Source organism: Artibeus jamaicensis, unplaced genomic scaffold, assembly GCF_021234435.1.
Source record: "Artibeus jamaicensis isolate MK-2021 breed Jamaican fruit bat unplaced genomic scaffold, CSHL_Jam_final contig_233, whole genome shotgun sequence".
Lineage (NCBI taxonomy): Eukaryota > Metazoa > Chordata > Mammalia > Chiroptera > Phyllostomidae > Artibeus > Artibeus jamaicensis.
The window spans coordinates 7674073-7690754 of record NW_026521486.1 but is presented as its reverse complement, the minus strand read 5'-3'; the positions used below and the strand labels follow the sequence as shown (position 1 = coordinate 7690754).

Sequence of the window (16682 nt, the reverse complement as noted above, 5' to 3'; positions counted from 1 at the left end):
AAGCTTTTGGATAGCAGCACAGCATGCGTGTGTGTGAATGTGTGTGTTGCACGTGTACACAAGCCCACAAGCAAGAAGCCTCAGGACTGGGAGCCGGGAGGCCTGGGTCCCACTCCCTGCTCAGACAAGTACCCTGCCCAAGCGCCTCTCTGTGGATTACCAAGGGCACTCAACACAGCAAGGCAGTTAGTAGGGTGGCTTGTGAACCAATGTCCCAGGTTCAAATACTGATCTCACCACCGACTTGCTGTGTGACCATGGATAGAATCCTTAACCTCTCTGGGCTTCACTTTCCCCATCTGTGAAAGGGGGACAAGCTATTTTGTTGGATTGTGGATTTAATTTCTGCAGCATTCTTAGAAGAGCATCCACCACATGGTGTTACTTAGGTGTCGTTACATAAAAGGAATAAATGATTCCCTTTGATCGTATGGGCAGTCTGAGGGTCAGGCCCACTGAGGTTAAAGGGCAGAGCTGAGACTCAGACCCTGGACTCAGGACACAACAGGGAACCTGCTGAGCGAGGGGACCCACACCAAGGTGGATCGGGACGGTCCCCATGTGCCTGGGGAGAGATGCCTGGGGTGTGGACCGAGGGGCCCTGCGAAGAGCCAAGGTGAACCCCACATGGGTAAAGACAGGGGCGGACATGTGTTTGCAGGGCCCGGAGACGTGGGGAAGGGCCCTGCTAGCGACGGGAGGGGGCACAGCTCACCGCTCTCCATTTCATATCCAGAGAGCACGTCTCAGCTCCCCCGTCAGAAGGTGGTGTACACACGCATTTTCCACATGCACACTCTCCAACCCACAACACACACATCACAGGACACACTTGCCCAAATTTAGTCCCTCCGCCTCCTGTGGAGCCCCAGGGAGGCACGCGAAGGACGCTGCAAACCGGCCACAGGCCAGAGAGAAAGAGGGAGAGGGAGACAGAAGGAAGGACGGCCACTGCAGGCCGGCCCAGGCACTGTGGAAGGTGACAGCGCCCAAGCCCAAAGTGGCCGGACCGGGCTCCGCCCTCATTCTGGCCACCCACTGCTGTGTGACCCCCGGCGGCACCTCTCTGGGCACCGCCTGCCGTGGGTGTGGCCAGTAGACAGAGGCCCTGCAGCTCTGACCCTTCAGCTCGTGGGCCCGACCCCCCGTTGAGGCCCAGCTCCCACTGCCTGCCACGCCCCTTCGTGTGTGCAGCTGCCCTGCAGGCCCAGAGGGTCCCTAAGGCCTGTCCCCTGCTCCAACACCCCAAGCTCCCCCTGAATTCAGGACAGAATGTCCAGGTCAGCTGCCATCTCGGCCAAGACAGTCACTCAGTCCCCAAAGCCCCTCTCCCGCCATCGACCCCGGCACTGAAGCAGAGAGGGGAAGAGCAGGGCAGTGACGGGACAGCGGGCACCCAGCACATGCCAATGGGGAAGAAGATGGGTGCTATCTTCCTGCGTCATCTCCCCTAACCCTCCTAACGGCCCTCAGTTCCATTTTACAGGTGGAGAAACTGAGGTTCAGGGAATGATCTGCTCAGAACCATGCAGCCCTGAGGGCGTGAATGAGCTGGGACGTAACCCACACTGCCCACCACTCTGAAACTCAGCCCTCCCTGTCCAGCAGGCACTGGGGAGCGGGGAGGAACCAGAAAGGCAGACACACCCACATTTCCTGACCTGACCCAGCATCCCAGGCCTCAGGACTCCCTGGGCCACAGCCTGTCCCCAGCAGCCTAAGAGGTGGGGGCTGGAACGGCCATTGAAGCCCTGCCTACCTGCTCCTACCACCGGGAGACCCAACGAGCAGTCAGCATTTATCGAGAACTCCCTGTAGGTCCAGCGCAGTGCTAAGTACCATTTTCATTCCCACTTTACAGACGAGCACACTAAGGCACACAAAGGTGAAACAACTTGTTGTGGGTAGACTCATGAGTTGAATCCAGGCCTGGGCCCACATGCTTGCCTGCTGGTCACCCCAACTTACAGCCCCAGGAGTTCCTCCGCTGTCCCCGAGCCAGTACCCCAGTGCCTGGCAGGCAGGCGGGCCCCACTCCTGGAGGCTCCTCTCACCTCAAGGGCCCCTGAGCCACATCTCCTCAGGCACCTGCTCTCTTCCCTGCCAGCCCCTTGGTGGGGCCCATCTCCTCCCAGGAAGCTTAGGGTCCTTGGTGAACCCCCCATCTGTCCTTGAGGCCCAGCCCTAGGTAGCAGGGGTAAGCTCTGACCTCCCACAAGCCTCAGGCTGTGTCCTCAAGGACAGGGTCTGGGTCTTGGCCTGAGGCCCAGAGACGGTCTGGGATTAGGTAGGGTCACGCAGCAAGGTGGAGGGAGGGAGGAAGGAACCCTTGTCTGTACCTCACGGCTCAGCACAGGTTTCACCCTCCCTCCTGCACCAGGGAAGGTTACGGCTGGGTGGGCCGAGCTGCGGCCCAGCATGGCGGAGGGGCAGCGGAATGGGTTTGAGGCAGCTTCTAGAACTCCTCAGGCCTTACCAACCATGCAGCCCCTGGAAGCCCTGCAGCCCTGCAGCCCTGCAGAGTACGAGCACTCCTCCCTCCAACCCACACCCCAGGAGGCAGCCGGGCAGTGCCCAGGAGGCGTCCCCAGTTCGCAGACGAGCAAACTGAATCCAGGTGCACGAGACCACTCAGACTCGGCGTCCAACGCACTGTCTTGCTTCTGACTGCAGACCGGTCCCTCCTGTAGTCCCCGCGCCACATCCAGCCCCTTCCCAGTCCTCAGGGACTGCCTCTTCCAAGAAGTCTTCCCAGATTCGGGGAGCCTCCATTCAGTGGGACCAGCCATACATTCAGAAAGCAGACTGAGCCCCCAAACCCACAGAGCCTCCACCTTCCGACTAGGGTTTCTGGGAGCTGAGGCTTTATACTCCCAGATGGGCTCCCTGAAGTCAGGGCTGTGCCCCCCTCAGACTCATGGCACGGTTCGTCCCCCACGCCCCTAAGACTAGGGGCTCCCTGAGGACAGATCACCATGCTCTCCTTCCTTCAGCCTACAAAGTCACAGGGGCAAGACCCTCTTCTCCCCACTCCTGCACCTCCGCCCATGCAGAGTACAGACTGCCCCGGGGTACAAGCAGGACCCCAACCTCGCCCCCTTCCTCTCCCTCCTGGAGCTCCTCCAGGCCTGGTCTGTACCAGGCAGCCACCCTGCCCCCAGGCCTGTCCATGAATCCCACCTCTGTTGGGCGCCACAGACCCCCCTTTCTCCTCCCCAAACAAATGGGGTTGTTGAGCGAGACACTGGGACAACCGCACACAACGCCAGATCTATTCCCTGGGCAAGCGTGGCTGCCAGCAGTGGCAGGGGTGGGGGCGGCATCCAGGCCGGGGGCGAGCAGTCTATTCATTTCACAGCCCCTGTAGGTCCAGCCTCTGAAATCGGAGCCACCCTGGTGGGGCTGGGCCCAACAGCCCACTCTCTGGGCACACCCACCCAGGAGCCCCCACTGTCCCCCACTCCCTGGCATGTGCAGGCAGGAGCCCCAGAGCCCGGGGCCAAGCCCCTGCTCGGCTCTCTATAGAGAATGTCCCCAAGCCTGAGTGTGGCCGTCTGTGAAATGGGTGTGAGAACTCCCACTCTGCATGGGCGGCAGCTGTGACCATGCAAGGGGACCCAGCAGGATATCCTCAGACATTGCCGGCACTCAGCTAGAGCCAGGTTCCCTCTCTCTCCTCACCCTTCGATTTTCTCTCCCTTCTTGTCTCAGGGAAGGGGCGAGACAGCACAGGCTGGCAGGGCAGAGAATGGCCTGTCCCGACCACTTAAGATGCCCCCTATTCAGAAATCAAAACCTCCCATCTCTCAGGTGTGGCCAGTGGGGCCTCCCAGGGCTGGGGTGATTCAGCAAAGGCTGTGTTTCCACCTGGGGAGCCAAGCCTGCAAATCGAAGCTCAAAGCCCACCGCCTCCCAGAAGCCAGCCAAGATTATTAATCCAGCCAAGACAGTATCCCCATTTCACAGACAAGTAAACTGAGACTCAGAGTGGTTCAGTAATTTAGGTAGGGTCACACAGCTAGTGGGTAGCTGACCTGATTTCTTTTGGTAATTAGGCTGCTATCCAAAGCTCTTCTTTATGGCAGGAGCCTTCCCTTAAGAGCCTTAAGAGCCTTATCCACGGTTTTGCCTCTATGTCCAGAAGGAAGTCCAAACCCTCTAGGTTGAAATGCCAGGCTCCCCAGCCGGGTGGGGAAAAAGCTCCTCAGCAGCAGAAAAAGCAGTTGACCTCCAGTCAGCCCACTCTGGGACCAAACGCTAGGCCTGCCACCTACTTCGACCCTGATAAATTGGGAGGTAAATTGGGAGGCGATTCACCAGGTCTCCCAAGACCTGCATTCCTCATGGATAGAATGGGAATGACAAGACTGACCGCCAGGGTGAATGGCCGGGTCACCACCCCTATAATCACTACATACAGATTTATTGAACATCTACTGCGTGCCAGGCCCTGTTCAAGGCACTTGGGACAGAGCAGGGAACAAGACAGAAAATGCTCTTTCTTCAGGGAGCTGACACTTGACAGTGGTGGGTGGCTGGGTAACAGGCAAATAAACAAAAGGCAACTGCTTGTGTTGGGGGCTATAAGGAAACAGAGAAGGAGCAGGCCCAGATCAAACAGGGTGGTCAGGGAGGGCCTCCCTGAGGAGGTGATAAGGAACCAAAAAGGGAGATGGCCAGGCGACGAGCCCGGGAAGCAGCCACGGGTGAAGGAGGAACGGCAGGTGCAAAGGCTGGAAAATTAAACGAGACCGGGAGCAGAGCAGATGCTCAGCAAAGCACAGCCGCTGGTGTAAGTGCTCTACAACCTTAAGCGCCTGGCACCTTGCTCTCTCCTTCTGGAAAATGGGATGCTGTGCAGATTCGAGGGACTCCCGGGTCTCCCACAAACGGGACGGCGTTTAAAGTAACATTTGCTCCATTGTTATGCCTCCCACTGTGCAGGTGGGAAAACGGAGGCTCCTGAGACCCCACAGACCATGAATGGCCATGTCAGGATGTGAACCTAAGTCTTATAACCCCAGAGCGTGTGCTCCCGCCAGCCTTCTGCGCTCTCGCTGTGCGCAGAGCCCTTGCTGGATCTCTCCACCGCACCCCACGGCAGCGCTCGCCAGTAGACCATTGCTTCTTGGGACAGACTGGGATCTGTGCCTGGTTGTCCTATGTCTGCCCTTGGGGGCCACCCAGGACAGCCCTCTCCCCTCAAGTGAAGAAGTCCAACATGTTAGCAAGAACAGCCACTGCTCCAGGAGGCCCCTCCTAGGTACCAGCCCCGTGTGCTGACTTCATCCCCCGCTTCACATCAAGGCAGTGAAATAGGAATCCTTATCATCCCCATTGTACAGATGAAGAGACTGAGGCCCAGAAAGGCAAAGAAATGTGCACAGGGCCACCCACACAGAAAGTGGCAGAGCCTTCCTGCCCATCACTCCCCAAGACCCTCAAATGTCCCTCTTTGGACATCCTTTCAGTCCCTTGCCTGACCTGTCCCCTAGTGGTGTCAAGGAGGGTAACAGGACCAACGTCTCCTGCATCTGTTATTCCCAAGGCACCCGCACCCTGTGGGCAGTGAAGACAGCCAGAAGGCAAGGGGCTCAGGCGACAGCTCCGGGACGAGGCCCACTGGGTTATGGTGCACGCACAGGCCCCAGCAGCAAGCATGGGGGACGCAGAAGGGGATCCGGTCATACGGGTTCCATCCTGGCTCTGCGACCAAGAAAGCCCCCCTCTCCAGGCCCTGCTTCCTGCTACCACAAGGTCGGCTCAGTACCTCCACCACCCAGGGGCCCCAGGAAGAAGGGCACAGTGAGGCAGGCCTTGGCGAGAAGGCACCGCTGCCCTCCCCAGGCGACCCGTCAGAAAATTGCTCTAACAGCCCGTTTAAAAGGAATTAGACTGTGGTGGTTACCCTTACTCAGTCTCTGCTCAGGAACCACACCAGGGGCACCACAGATACTATCCCAAGTGACAGCAGCCTCAAGAGGCATGTACATCATCATCTCTGTCTCACCTATGGGGAAACTGAGGCACAGGCTCACACAGCTGTAAGGGCCACAGCCAGATGACTCTGAATGGGAGGGCAGTGGAGGCTCCTGGGGGAGGAGGAGTCAGGCCTGGTGAGTTGGACATTTGGGGAGGCAGGCGCCCAGGGTCAAATCACAGTGTGACCTTGGGCAAGTCGCTTCCCCTGTCTGATACCTCAAAGGCAGGTGACAACACCAGGCTTCCCACAGCACAGCCGACATGAAGGATGGGGATGAAGTCCTCTGGGGGCAAGGAGGGAGCGTACGCACGCCCGGGGCACTCTTACGTTCAAAGGCCCTGAGGAGGGAGAGGGCCGCGGGAGGCAGAGGCAGGAGAAGCTGGCTACAGAGGTGAGAGAGAGCGACAGGCAGGAGGGGACCTTGGCAGGAGGGGCGCTGACGGTGTAGCAGGGTCACCAGCCTGGCCTCGTGGACAGGCAGGATGGGCGGTAGAAGTGAGCCACCGCCAGAGCCTCCCTGCGGCCCTCTTCGGCCTGTGCCAGCACCACCAAGTCTGCAGCAGCAGCCCCTCCCTCCTGGGACCCCCACCACCCCCACTCTTCCCTGCACGAGCCCCCTCCAGAGCACCCATCCCCAGCCCTTTCCTGAGGACTTCAACCCCACAGCCACCACAGCCCCTCCACGTGGGACCACCACGTCTCGGACGCGAATCGCCCTCTCCTTGGCAACCACCACCACCAGCCGGACGCCAGCCTCCTCCCTTGCCTCCTCCTCTCTCCATGGAGACCGCAATGCCACAGAGGCGGGTCCCTCTCCACAGCAACCACGTCACTCAGCAACCGTCAGGACAACAGCTTCCTCCACGTGGCCACCACCAACACAGCCTCAGGGACAGTGACAGCCTCAGCCTCTCCTCTCCAGGGCAGCCACCAGCCCCTGCCAGGACGGAAGGGCTCCTACCAGACCCCCCCAGGGCCCAGTAGGGGAAGACCACTCCCCCCATGCCTCTCCAATTCAAGGCCCCCGGTCAGGTCAGGGACTGATTCTGCCCAGCATTCTCCCGCCCCCAGCTCACTTCCTGCCCCTCAGTCTGCCCCTCTCTATAACAGAGAGCTGCCCCTACACCCAGAGGGAGAAGAGGCCATATTCTCCCAGGCCACCCCAGGAAGCCAGTCCCCCACCCCCAGCAGGTGCACAGATGCCCCCAGCCCTGCTGGGGTGCAGGTAGGTCTGAATCGCCTCTTAGTGGGGTGCAGGGGCAGCAGTGGGGTGTCTAGGCCAGCAGCCTTCTCCCGCCCTCCTCAGTGGACCAGTCCCGGGCCCTAAAAGGCCTGCCCTCTGCCAGCTGCCTCACAAGCCCTGTGGAGGGGAAGCTGGGGAGGGCCAGGCTGGGGGTGCCCACAGCTGGGGGCAGGGCTGGGCAAGGCAGGAGGGGACACGCAGGGGGCAGAGGCTGGCCACACCCCGGGGTGGCAAGGCCAGGTCGTGTGAGCAGGCGCACATCCATCCACACACTCACACGCACTCAGAAGGACCTTGTCCTTACCAGACGTCTGTGGGCACGAGGGGCCCTCCGGCAGGCAGCGAGGCTCTCTTCCTGGCCTGGTGTCAGGGGGGTCCCCACGACAGCAGCGGTGACAGCAGCGGTTCAAGTGGGGCCTCTGGTCCGGGCCTGGCTCAGGCAGCAGCGGCTCCTCACTCAGGTCCTCCCCTGCGAGGAGGTGAGGAGGCGAAGGGCAGAGGAGGGGAGGAGAGAGGGAGAGGGAGGGGACAGCGGGAGGGAGGGAGGGCGGGAGGAGGGGAACATGCTGAAGTCTTGAAGGGTACACTCACTTCTTTCTTAGGTTTCCCATGGCAACCGAATATACCACAAATGAATATCAGTGTGAGAGAGAGGGAGGAGAAAGAGGGAGGGAATAGAGGGAGATGGAGGCAGAGATGGAGAGAGACAGAGGCAGGGAGATTGGGGAGGGGGGTGGGGAGATGGGGATGGATGATGGAGCAAGAGAGATGGAGGGAAAGGGCCTCAAAACCCAGAGGGAGGGCTGGGGGCTCCCTCCCCTCATAGGATTCAGGGTGGAGAGGAGGGACCAGGGCCCAGAGGACTTCTTTTAGTCCCTGCCTGGCCCCTTGGGCCGGAGCAGCAAGCAACAGATGGGTAGATTTTCCTGGAGCCGAAGGGTCCTCACACACCCCCACACTCCACCCCATGTCCTTCACTCCCTGCTGAGCCCCACGGCCTGGAGGTCTGTCCCAGTCACACACCTCACTCACAGTCATGGACACACAGGTCACACTCAGGTGGGGACGGCCACGCCACCCTCACCCTAACCTGACGCCTGGCGCCCACAGACTCAGCCTCCCCTTCTCACGCCCCACCAGCCACCCTTCCGTGGGCTACCCCAGCACCAGCTCAGCCCGCTCCCCTCTGCTGCAGGGAACAGGCAGGTCTCCGGGGTGCTACTCTCACACAGGCTCTGTGAGGACCTGCGCACCCCTCCCCCAGGGTGCCCACCACCTGTGCCCCACTTCCTGCTGTGTGTGCTGGCCCACCCCCAAAGCAGTATACCTGCCGACCTCACCTGCGCAGACACACACATGCCCAGACGGATGTGCCCGGCTCAGCCTTCCCTCCATCTGTGCACACACAAGCACAGCCATTAACGCACCCCTTCCCTTGGGGGCCCCCTTCTCTGCCTGGCCCTGCACCCCACTCCAGCAGCCCAGATGGTACTCCTGGCCCTCCCCAGTAGGCAGGGGCTCACACCTCGGCCCCTCGACATCGCCATTCACAAAGGTAGGCCCACCGGAGCTGGCAGCCAGCAGCAGCGACAGAACAGAAACACCCAGCTCCCTACTCCCTGCCGTCTCAACTCCACGACCCTCACCTGGAGGCAGAAAACCAGGAGGCAGCAGGCTTGCTCCTGGAAAGGGCTCCCAGGCCCGGGGGTGGCACCCCCATGCCTGGCCCCAGCTGACCCTGAGTCCAGTGGCCACCAGGGAGGGGACAGCACCCCAGACTGCACACTAGACCCTCTCACACACACAGCTGCACCCACAGGACACAAGGACGGCAATCGACACGCCAGAATGTCACACTTCCTCAGACACACGTGTGCCCACAGCCCCAGAGGCACCACACACAGCTGCCCACAGAACCCAGGCAGAGGGGGGCACACCCCAACACAGGGACCCGCACCAGTGCCTGGGACCACTGCACGGGTGCATGTCAACACGCCCAGGGAAACACTGGCCCGACCCACTGCCGACCGTCTGACACATACCAGACAAACCTGCCCTGGGCACAGAGGCCCTCACACAGGCTCACATGTCAACATATGCACGTCCCAAGCATGCCACCACACACGCCAAACTACTCCCCACCTCCAGCACACCCATGCCCGCACGTGCACACCACCCACAGCAGCTCCCAGGGCCTCCCCCCATCCCGTCCACAGCCCCCTGACACACACACCCTTGCAAACAAGTCAGCGGTCCCTCACCATGATCACCCTTTCTGCCCCCTTCCCGAGGGCGCAGCCGAGACCCGCCTCCAGCCCCTGCCTGAAACCGCGCACCTCGAGGAGCCCAGAGGCCGTGAAATTGGCTGTGAGCGTCAGGGGATGTGGCTGCAAATTCTAAGCACAGGGAAGTAAGGCGGAAACCCGCCGGCTGGCTGCGCAGGCTGGGGGCTCTACGGTGCCCCAGCGGGCGGTGCCCCAGCCCCCACAGGGGCCTGTTGCAGCACTGGCGTGGGGCTGACGCCCCGGGGCTGGGGCTCTGTGAGCGCACTCCCACCCCCCCAGCTCCCGCCCAGCCGGCCACCAGCCCTCCCTCCCTGCCCACCACCGCCACTGTAGACAATCCTGGCCCAGGACTGTACCAGGTGCACCACATGGTCCAGAACGGGATGCAAACTGGGGACAGACACACCCGCCACCCTAGGCAACCCTGCCTCTCCTTCCAGGCTCTCCTCCCGCCTCCCCGCTTCTCTATTTCCCCCACCTCCGTCCTCTGGCCCCTGCTCACAGGCGCAGTGGCAGGCTCAGCTCCACCGGAGCCCTCGCACCAAAGGAAGGGAAAGGGAGGGCATCACTCCATCCAAGATGCAGGGCCAGGTCTCCCTCCAGGTTCACTCATCCCCACCGCACTTCGTGCCCTTACCCACTGTGTAGCCTTGAACCTGTGACCACAGACTCTGCCTCTGTTTCCTCATCTGTGCAACAGCAATGATGCAGAGAGTCGTTCTGAGATTGGATGAGGAACTCTTTAAGGGCTCAGAACAGCAGCCAGGGAACCCAGAAGGTCATTAGTCAGTATTAGTCAGTATCAGCCTCCGTCTTGCTGCTGTGTCACCCACTGCGCGGCACCTCACTTCTCTGAGCTCAGGCTCCTCTGGAAAATGGGGGTGGTTTGCTGCTTCCGGATGTGTGTGGGAGGAGCCTCCTGGGCTGCCATCCAACCAGCAAACATGGAGTGAATTAATCCGGAAATGCACTAAAATGCAGATTCCTGGGCCCCGCATCAACCCCAGGGAATCGAAAGCTCACCAGGCAGGGTCCGACATCCTGCGTTTAACAAGCACCCAGAGACTCTGGCACTCCCTGACAGAAGGATACTGCCCCATGTCTTAGTCCAGAGTTTATGGTCTTACGTGGTTCATCCCCAAACTACATTCCTGATGCATCTTCCCAAATTCGCTCCGGGCTTTCCGACCTCCAGGCCTGGGCTCCTGTATTCTCTCCACCTGCCTGCCCCGGGCAGAGGCCCCTGGACCTCTTTCACAACCTCGAGACGAAATGAAACAAGATCACCAAGTGCATCGCCCTGGGCCCGGCACTCAGCGGTGTGCTATGCAGCGCCCGGAGCGGCTCCAGCCTCTGCGCCCTGGGCACCGGGCTGCTCCGCACAAGGCCTTCAGCCTGCAGCACCAGCCCCCACCCCTGCCATCCTCCGCAGGGTCACGGACTTCAGAGAACCACCATCACACGTGCCCTACTGTGTGTAAGCCTCACGCTGGGCACTTGGCAAGTGTCCCACCTGTCTGTCCCTCCTCCAGGACACAGGCTCGTGCCTGCAATTCCTGCCTGAGCCCCCAGCACGAGAGCCGCCCTGGGTGGGACATGCTTATAAGGGTGTGCATGCCGGCCGAATGCAGAATACATCAGTCCACCCTCAGGACGCGTGTAGGTGAAGGAAGCTGTCCGACAAATGCCATGTGCGTTTCCACCTGCAGGGAGCTGGGAGACAGACAGGAAGTGGCCAGGCAAGCCGAGCCATGCCCGCCCTCCTACCACGAGTGAGAAGGGCAAGGAAGGGAGGGGAGAGGGCCTGCCCACCCTCGGCTTTTGTCTCCCCAAGATCCAGGGAGAGCTGTGGGGGGTAAATGATAGAGATAAGCCAATGAGGGAAACTGAGTCAGGCCGAAGTCTGGGGGCTGGGCCCAGAGAATGGTCAGGCAGCCCTTGGGAACTATTCCTCACTTCCTTCTGTGAGAGGTGACACACACAGGCACACACACTGGTGTCCCCCCCCCCAGGCTTCTGCACACTTCATGGGGGGCGGGGCTAGGCAGCTCCCATGTCCTCCGAAAGCTGCCTCAGGCCCCCGGCTTGGCTCCAGGATAAATTCTATACATCCAGGGAGTGAACGTGAAGGCCAAAGAGAAAGAAGGAAACACGCGCGCACACACACACACACACACATACACAACCCAAGACCCACTCCAGGGAACCAGGGATGAACTGAGGAGACAGATGGAAAGGGGGCAGAAACTCATCTAATTGACACCTACTATGTGCCAGACACAAGGCTACATACCAAACACTGTCTTACATACTGACACAGGAGCGCTGGGAGATGGGCGCCATGACCCCCACTTCACATTGAGGAAGCAGGGCCCTGTAGAGGAAAAGTGAACTTACTTGCCCAGGACACACCCAAGAGGAAAAAGGCAAAACTTGGGCCCTGCGCCCCTGCCCTTGCCAGAAGTGAGACAGAGAGAGTGTGGCACAGCAGCCCAGAGGCCACAGCAGAGGCTGCGACAGACAAGGGGCCTGGAGAGGAAGGTGATGGGGGCACGTCCCCTCCATCCCCTAGGGCAGGGGTGTCAGACTCATTTTCATGGGGGGGGCACAGCAGCCTCACAGATACCTTCAAAGGGCCAAATATAATTTTAAGACTGTATAAGTGTAACTCCTCCTTAACTAGCAGGCAAGGAGCTCAGCACTGCCGGGCTGGATAAAACAAGGTGGAGGGCCGGATTTGGCCCACGGGCCTTGTGTTTGCCACCTGTGCCCTGGGGGCACCCCCTGTGTGCCCAGGCTGTGCAGGGAGGGGCTGCGGGAAGACAGAGAAGCAGGTTCCCCACTGTCACAGGTCACTGTGGGGAGAGGGCTGGAGACCCTGGAGCCCGTCTGCCCCTCTGTCCCTGCAGCCACTGCCACACCCACTACTCCCCCGCAGCAAGGTCTCCGCCCCCCGCCGACAGAGGAGCAGAGCAAAGGCCCGAGCGATCCCTTGGCAAGGAGCACCCCAAGATGGAAAGGTCCCCAGATGAAGAAGCTCAGCGGTGAAGTGCTGATGCAGGAGTCCTGCCAACGGGTCCCTGGGTCCTGGGTCCCTGGCTGTGTGGCCCTGAGCTGGTTTGCCACCTCTCTGTTCCTCACCTGCGAACTAGGACGAGAACGGCGAGCAGCTCCGCTGTAGGAGGGTTGCTGGCGTTCGGGTGAGAGCCGCTTGTAAAGGGCTTCCCACAGGGCCTGGCTCTCAGGCTCAATGAATATTAGCTCATATCATCAGTATCATTATCATTATAATTATTGCTGTCAGCGGCATCCTGCGGCCAGCACCCTTCCTCGGAACCCCGTGGGTGAGCCTGCCCAGGTGGCTCTCTGGAGCCTCCCTGGGGACTGTCTGCAGAGCTGAGGGGAGAGGAGGAGGAGCAGGGGACTCTATTACTCCAAACCCCCAAAGACACGTCCCCAGTAATGATGGCGGTGCCGCTGCCCCAGGTGCTAATTGAGCAGGAAGAAGGTTAATTTAATAGGGGATTGGGCTGGGACAGCAGGAGGCAGAGGATTGAGTTAACCTCCTGCACTATTAGCGCTGCCCCCTGTTAGGGAGGCTCTGGCTCCGGCTTCGAGGCAATCCTGCTTCCTGGCTGCCTGCTCTGCAGCACGCACCGTCACAGCAGACTTGGGGGGTCCCGGGGTGGGGGGGGAGGAAGGGCCTGGGCCCAGAGGCACGGTGGCTGCAACGGGTGAGGGTAGCTGCAATGGGTGTCATCTGGGCCCTGCACGTGGGTGCCACATTCTCACACTTGATCATCAAGCCTGCAAGGCAAGCAGCCACGGCTGCTTGGACAGTCAGAAGGGGCTGACCACTCATCACACACAGGACAAAGCGGAGGCGTCACTGGAACACGTTCTGCAGACCTCAGGGGACAAGGGAGCCACACTGCGGAGCAAGCGTGGGGCCTCCAAAGACCATGCCAGGCTGACTGCACTGAAAGAGGTTTGGCAGCCGGACGCACCTGTTTCCGTCACCGTGGCCACCTCTGGATCTTGTGACGTGGAAGAACAAGCAAGCACTGTCCTGGGAGTCAAGGGCAGTCTCCCTGTGGCCGGTGATCTCTCTCCCTTGGGTCCCTCACCCTGGCACCTCCACCCCACCCCCATGTCAGGTAGTTCCCTGTCCCTGTGGGAAGGGACGTGCACCCAAGGGGTGGAACAGGAGTGGGGAGGCCCTCAGTGAGGAGTGAGGTGGCAGCAGCTTCCTTTACCCCCCAGACCTCAGGCTGCTCACCTGTCAAATGTCCACACAGCAGCAGCCAGCCTGCCAGGGCTGCTGTGAGGGTCCCAGGGGAAAAAGAACGTTCCCTACCAAATCAGGCTTGAACCACAGTGGGAGGGTGGGGTGGGAGGGGAGGGCAGCTGCTCTGGTCTGGGGACGGAAAGCAGGGGGTGGAGCTCACACAGACTGAGCCCCCTCGTGTGCCGGGAGCCTGCAATCCCCCCTCACCTCTCCAACGTCCCCCAGGGAACAGATGAGAAACTGAGGCTCAGAGAGGTGACAGGGATGCCTAAATCACAAAACACAAAGAACGATGACATGGGATTAGAACCAAAAGTCTCTGGCTCCCTGGCTGTGGCCACTCTGCTGTCACGTGCACTTGCACACACATGCACCTGGCGGACACAGGGCCCAGAGCAGGCACCAGTGGGTGCAGACAGGAGAAGGGGGGACACCCTATGGGGGTAGAGGAGATGCAGTGTTGGGGGCAGGCTTTAAGGAAAGGGGTCCCACGCTCACTCAGGAAGTGGGGACTCTTGGGAGGGACCGCTCACTCCAAAGCTCCCCTTCTGGCCCCTCACGACACAGAGGACATGACCCCACTCGACCACACACGCAGTGACACCTCCCACACTCCCACTGACATCACACACTCTGGTTGTTGGGGGTGACCTCTCACACTGCTGTCCCAGTGACGTCACTGGCAACCTGGAGCTGATGTAACAGCCAGGGGCTCTCACTGACGTCACACACTCTCCCCTGCTGCCCTCCATCCATCACGCCTCTTTCCTCCCGCCCCTCGGCCAGTGGCCCAGAGGCCCCCGCCCACGGACTCGGCTCCAGGGCACCCAGCTCACCCAGGACAGGCACTTACGGACAACACCTGTGTGCATGTGTGTGTGTTCCTCTCACAGGACACACATCCACACACGTGCAGGCCCACATGCCCTGCTGATGGCCAGACACATGTCCCACAGGTGCCCATGGGAGCAGGTGTGGGAGCCAGCCACGCACACACTTATGCATGATTCAGCTCCCAGAGGAAGTCGTCCTTCAGTCGCTACAGCGGCCCGTCTGGGGCCTGCAGCCTCCAGACATTCCTCCAGGTGCTGCCGGCACCCGGCTCCTCCCCCAGCTTCCTCCCACAGCCCGGCCTGCCCACAGCAGCAGCCGCAGCCGGACACACGCGCACACACACACACTCCAGTCCCACACCTGTGTCCCTTGGGGCGGGGACCCAGGCAGGGCCCTCCAGAGGCAGCCCCTTTGGAGGGAGGAGGCGGGGGAGGGCGCACAGCAGAAGACTAGAGCTGCAGAAAGTGGCCTCAAGTCCCATGCCCTCCCCGGCTGAGAAGGGTCAGTGCCGCCAGCCTCTCCTCGTCTGTCCCCCTCCCTGGCATGCCTGACACATGTTGGCCTGGCTGCCACCAGCCTGAACACAAGCTCCCCGGGTGCCCCCCAGGCCCCGCACACGCACACACCAGCTCTCTCTCCTCCAACATTCCACAGAAACCCTGCTGGACAGCGGACTGTGTGTGTGTGTGTGTGTGTGTGTGTGTGTGTGTACAGGGAGCAAGGCCACCCCTCCTATGTGCACACACACCCCTCTCCACGTGCGCACAGCACCCCCCAGCCAACACGCCCAGCCCTGGCCCCCTCCTCTGCCAGTTGCTGGAGTCCACACATGAAGATGCACACACAGCGCGGCAGCGGGGCCCTGCCCTGGCCCTGCCGGAGCCGCAGTCTCTGCCCATTCCCTGCAAGCAGGGGGCCTGCCCCACTCCAGCGCCCCAGAGAAAGGGCAGAGCCTGGCAAGGGTCCCCACGCCCCTGGTGGCCCCCACTCCCCAACTCCAGTCCTTTTAACAAACCCCTTGCTCTCCTTGAGGGGGGAGGGGATGAAGCCCCACCCCGACCCCACCACCCACCGGAGATGCCACCCAGCACGGATCAAAGGCCCCTTACCAGCTGTGAAGATGAATTCCTCAGCCCCGGCAGCGCTCGGTGAAAGAGGGGGGTGTGAGCCCCTGATTCAGAAAGCTGAGGGCAGAGAGGTGCTGTGTGGCACCGGCTGGCACTGCCGTCCACCAGCCAGACTCTGCACCATCCCCCCAAAATTCTCACCTCACCAGCCTTCCTCTCGTCCTCCCGTCCTCCCGCCTCCGCCCACCACCACCACCATCACCGCGCCGACCCCACTGCCCGTACGGGGCGGTCCCCGGGGGTTTCACAGGGATCCCCCGACCCAGGAGGCACTGGGGGTAGCTTCCCCTCTCGTTCTCCCCCTGCCGTGTCCCCCTCCAAGCCTCACCCCTACTGGCGGAGGGGGTGCCCTTCGGTTTCAGCCCCCACTCCCGCCGTCTCCCTGTCTCCCCCGGCCGCTGGCGCTCAGATCCGGAGGAATTCACTTACCTCCAGCCCCAGCCGGGATTCGGGCCGAGCGCCGCCTCCAGCAGCGGCTGCTGCGGGGCCTGCGCGTGAGTGTGAGTGTGAGTGCGGGTGTGCGCGGCGCCCGGCGGGCTCGGCGCGTGTCGTGTGTCTGTGGCGTGTCCCGTGTGTGTGTGTGTGTGTGTGTGTGTGTGAGCGAGCGTGTGCGCGCAGACACCGCCACCCCCGCCTCCTGCCGCCGCGCCTCTGCTCCGGCGGGGCCCGCCGCCGGGAGGGGGCCGAGCTCAGCCGGCGTGGCGTGGAGGGGGCCGAGCGCAGCGGCGTCAGGGCCGAGGCCTGCCGTCTGTCCGTCCGCTCTCGCGGCCCTGGCACCCGTCCCCTTCGCAGGCCTTTCTGCAGCGGGGCCCCTCCGCCCCCTCTCCAGACTGGATCCTTCCACGGACACAAGCACACTCACAGACACACACCCGCGCGGCGGGGATAGCGCCTGGCTCCACCACGGCCGCTGCAACGTTCG

At 61.5% G+C, this 16682-nt stretch overlaps 1 long non-coding RNA gene across 1 annotated transcript in view; it reads right to left on the bottom strand.

The window, feature by feature from the left end:
* LOC128626812 (uncharacterized) overlaps nucleotides 1–15795 on the bottom strand; it is a 31424-nt gene extending 15629 nt beyond the window's left edge. Inside the window, exons 1-2 of the long non-coding RNA XR_008390869.1 lie at nucleotides 15743–15795; nucleotides 7531–7695 (exon numbers count right to left, since the gene is read on the bottom strand). This is a non-coding gene — a long non-coding RNA (uncharacterized LOC128626812). The remainder of the gene's footprint in view (nucleotides 1–7530; nucleotides 7696–15742) is intronic.
* Nucleotides 15796–16682: the final 887 nt, after the last annotated feature.